Genomic DNA, 5,028 nt, shown 5'->3' with positions numbered 1-5,028 from the left:
TCTAATAAGATTCTTTACATTTTATGGTTGTTCAAAACAAATCATTATGAAAGTAAATACTTTTGGTTTAGGAAACATGAAATCTCATATAATTTGAAAACCCTAACATGATTATATACATAAATGTAAAACAAAAAAGTTGTAGTTTATTTCGTCGTCTAAACTACATAAGTTACGTGGTAAGGTTTGACGAACATCCTTAATGGTATCAATTTGAAGATATTAATAATATATTTTTAATGATATATTGGAGCGTTGATTTTGAAGGCCCTCTACGGAAAAAAAAAATGAGCCCCTAGAATTTCGAATTAGCAACTAATAGGGACAGACTAACGACGAATATTGACAAATTAATGACAGAGTAACAACAAAATAACGACAGAATATTGATCAATTAGTGAAAGATTAGACACAGAACAACAACGGATTAAAATTCCCCACCATCTAAAAACACTAGTCATGGCATACACTGCATAGTGCATGTGTTCAAGACTCTTGATGGTACAAATTGTTCAAAGTTATATACAAAATTTATTAATATAAAATAAATTAGCTCATATGTCAAAGAATATGATAAAAAAAATATTTTTAAAATACAAACAGTATGAATATATTACATTATATAAGTTAAATGTGTGATTCTTGAAATTTGAAAGGGCTTTTATGAAAAATATTGTAACCGTTTTGTTGCTTTGGTGGGATCAAAGGCCCATTTTTACAAAAAAGGATAAACTAACCCCAGTTTTGCAAAGAAAATGGGAAACAACCTCATTCTTGCAAAAAATAAATAAATAGATAAATAAATAAATAACCTTCTTAGCTAAGTCGTATTTTTCTATCTATAGGCAGTAGAGTGTTTAGGCTATTTCAGTTTGTCATTTAATCATTATAATTAAGTTGTTAGAAACCAATTATTTCTTAACAAAATTCAAATAAAGTGTCACTTTCAATAGGTGCTCACTTGAAGTGCGATGAAACTCTACTCCCACATGCATGATGCACCCCTCGATGCTCTATAGTCTATATATACATTTTTACAACGAAAAAGAAACATACTCAAACTCTTTTACAAATCATTTCTAGCAAACGATAAGAAATGTCGTCAATTATTGCTTATGTGTTGGTTCTCATCACTTGCACCACCATTTTCCAAATCCCTCCTACATGCAAGGCCGATGATATTGAACTCGAAACCTACATTGTTCAATTAACTTCACCCCAAGGCCAAGAGTTTTCACAGCCACGAGACCTTGAAGAGTGGTACAAGTCACTTCTCTTCTCTGAAACTGTTGTTTCAGTCTCAAATGAGAAACCAATCATGATTCATATGTACCACCACGTGATTACTGGATTTGCTGCAAAAATGTCGGCGCAACAAGCAAAGGCGATGGAGAATATGACGGAAGTTTTATCTATAAGGTCCGAGAGTATGTTTCAGTTGCATACAACTCGTTCCCCACATTTTTTAGGGTTGCACCAAAATTCGGGGTTTTGGATGTCTTCAAAGTATGGGAAGGGAATTATAATTGGGGTTCTAGACAGCGGAACTACTCCTGGGCATCCTTCATTTCACGATAAAGGCATGCCACGTCCACCGGCCAGATGGAAAGGCAAATGTGAAGTGGCAGGGTGCAATAAGAAGCTGATCGGAATGAGGAGCTTTATTCCGGGAGCTACTACTCCGGTTGATGAGGATGGCCATGGAACACACACTTCAAGTACTGCTGCAGGGAGTCCCGTACAGAACGCAAACGTATTGGGAAATGCCAATGGCACTGCCACTGGAATAGCACCACTGGCACACTTGGCCGTGTATAGAGTGTGTGGGGGAGTTTATGGAATTTGTACCGGGAGTGCCATTGCAGCAGGTATGGATGCAGCTATCGAAGACGGTGTTGATGTGCTTTCAGTTTCACTTGGTGGACCTTCCAGCCAATTCTACGAAGATATTATTGTTATCGCCTCCTTTGCTGCCATGCAGAAAGGGATCTTTGTGAGTTGTTCCGCTGGTAATTCCGGGCCTTATAATTCAACATTATCCAATGAAGCGCCATGGGTACTTACCGTTGCGGCTAGTACGATTGACAGGAGAATAAGGACGACAGTTTATCTTGGAAACAACAAGTCATACGATGGAGAGTCGTTATACCAACCCAAGAATTTCAACCATAAGTTCCGACCTCTTGTTTACCCTGGAAAAGATGGCAAACTTGTTGATGTGAAGGGGAAAGTTGTATTTTGTGATGGTTCGAGAAGGTGTACGAGCGAACATGTAAAGGCAGCAGGAGGAGCTGCCGTGATACTTGCTAATGATAAACATTTCGGCGAGACAACAATAGCAGAGGCTCATGTTCTTCCAGCATCGGATGTGGGTTACGGGGAAGGAATTGAGATAAAAAAGTATTTAAATTCGACTTCTTCCCCTGTAGCCACTATCCTTTTTCATGGAACTGTACTCGGCATAAATACGGCTCCTGAGCTGGCTTCTTTCTCCTCGAGAGGGCCTAACTCTGCAAGTCCTGGAATCCTGAAACCAGATATTACTGGACCCGGGGTTAACATTCTTGCAGCTTGGTCCAAGTCAGATGATAACAATACAAGAAACAAGGCGCACTTCCACGTCACATACGGCACGTCCATGTCTTGTCCTCATCTAGCGGGGGTAGCAGCACTTATGAAAAGAGAACACCCGGATTGGTCTCCTGCTGCTATCAAGTCTGCAATAATGACAACCGCGAGTCAAGTCAGCCTAAACAACCACGCGATTGTAGACCAAAGTGACCCAAGACTGCTTCCTACAGATGTGTTTGGCATTGGCTCGGGTCACGTGAACCCATCTAAATCCAACGATCCAGGGTTAGTCTTTGACATCCAACCTAGCGATTACATTCCGTATCTGTGTGGGTTAGGCTATACTCAAAAACAAATCGAGTTGATCACAAATAAGAAAGTCTCATGCTCAAAAACCATCCCGGAGGCACAACTCAACTATCCTTCTTTTGCGGTTTCACTAAAAAGAGGTGACAGCAAAACATACTCAAGGACGGTGACTAATGTTGGTATGTCAAACTCAACTTACACCGTCGGGGAAATTCATGTGCCACACGGTGTAAAACTTGTGGTCAGCACTGGCACTGACACTGGATTCGGTCTTTCTCAAGTACATGAGCTCAGCTTCACAGCAGTGCAGCAGAAGGTGACGTACAGTATAACCTTTTCTCGAGATGCTACGGCTGAGGTGAATGGTCCTTACAGCCAAGGCCATATGACTTGGGTTTCGGGTCAATACTCGGTTCGGACACCGTTTTCATTCAAGTTTGAATGAATAATTAAGAATCATATACACGTCTAAAGTGGTCTATATATATATATATATATATATATATATATATATATATATATATATATATATATATATATATATATATATATATATATATATAATTACACCATAACTAAGTTGCAAGATGTATTGTTTTGTACTAGGTATATTATGGGATATAATAAAGAAGTAAAACCTTTCAAATCTTTAACATTAATATTTCCTCATTTGCATTCAATATATGTAATAAACTTTAGGTCCTATCTAGTTTGGTATGAAACTCATATATGCACTCTCTGCAAGTCTGGAATATCATTAATTTTGATAAATTGGTCAGAATTGAAATGGTTCAAATTAAACATTAGTTGTCAGTAAAGTAAATGTCCTCTCATGGACCCTCTTTTGTATAGGACAATTTATCATGTTACCATCTTCTTGGTCTCCTAATCTTTCTAAATTTGTTATTCATATAATAATCTGATCATTGATCATTGCAACTTAACTAGTTATCATCAACTTGCAATGTTTAGTTGTAAAGCATTTACAACAATAATCGAAAAGCAAACTCTAAAATAAAATCACTTATTCAGACGTAATAAGAAACTCAAGGAAAGAAGGAGCTCATTTCCAATTTAATACCTTAATTTCCTTTGGAAGAGTTTGATGTCATTTGTTACACCAGTGGCTTTTTAATTAAAAAAGTGTGTTGAAAAAGTAGGAAACTAAGTTTTACTTTATTAAAGGGTTTTTCTAATTCTATAAGAGTCGAAGTTGTCAAAGTAGTTTGATTTCCCTTAAAATATCGATTCAAACATGTTTAACAGCTTTGCTTATATATTATGAATTTTATACTAAAAGGGTATAGATCATTTTTATTTCAAATGCTGAAATTCCACTTGTGACACCACAAAATGACAAGAAAGATCATCTTAACTTATAAAATTCTAGTAATTTTCGGTAACGGTTCTAAGACCGATTCAGTGCATCTAAACCATGTTCAAAAACAGGAAGCGGACCTGGAAATTGAATAGTAAATAAAAAAACACATTTGTTGTGATACAGTACTTTTTTATATGTTTTTTAATTAGCCCTGTAAAAATCAATTTAGACATTGCATAAAAGCCAATAATAAATAAAAAGTACATTACTTGCCATAGGCTTTTTACTCTGATTTTTGTTTTCATCTTTGATCATAAAAATTTTGCTCCTTGAAAATATCCAAAATGAAAGCAAGGAAATAAATTTTAAACTAGTAGGTCTTTCACGTTTTGGACTCCTTAGCTTTGGAAAAGTATTGGATCTTTGGCCCTTGAACCCACATTTATGCATTGGTGTTTAACTGTTTATGCCTTATGGACTTATGCATGGGTGTTTAACTGTTTATGCTTTATGGATTTAGATTGTTACTGATATATTTTTTTCCTTATTACAGAGTGTCATCTTGAAAGTGCATTGAGATTATTTGGTTATGTAAAATAACCAAAAATTAGGACCGGACCGGTTCATATAATATGTCAAATCTGGAATTTAATAAAAAAAAAAGTAATTAACAATAAAATAAAATATTTTTTATTTTTTCCCTATAAATTCAACAATTTAATGAAAAATAAAAGTAATGGATGACACGAGATTTACCAATTATTTCAATGGTTTCAAGGGTATTTCTGGCAACAAAATAAGAAATAATAATAACAATAACAATAATA

General features: G+C 35.6%; 1 pseudogene; it reads left to right on the top strand.

The window, feature by feature from the left end:
- Window positions 1-1,096: 1,096 nt before the first annotated feature.
- LOC145004353 (subtilisin-like protease pseudogene) lies at window positions 1,097-3,325 on the top strand (annotated as a pseudogene).
- Window positions 3,326-5,028: the final 1,703 nt, after the last annotated feature.

This window comes from Lactuca saligna, chromosome 1 (genome assembly GCF_052625555.1).
Source record: "Lactuca saligna cultivar CGN05327 chromosome 1, ASM5262555v1, whole genome shotgun sequence".
NCBI lineage: Eukaryota > Viridiplantae > Streptophyta > Magnoliopsida > Asterales > Asteraceae > Lactuca > Lactuca saligna.
This window is presented reverse-complemented; position numbering and strand designations above follow the sequence as displayed.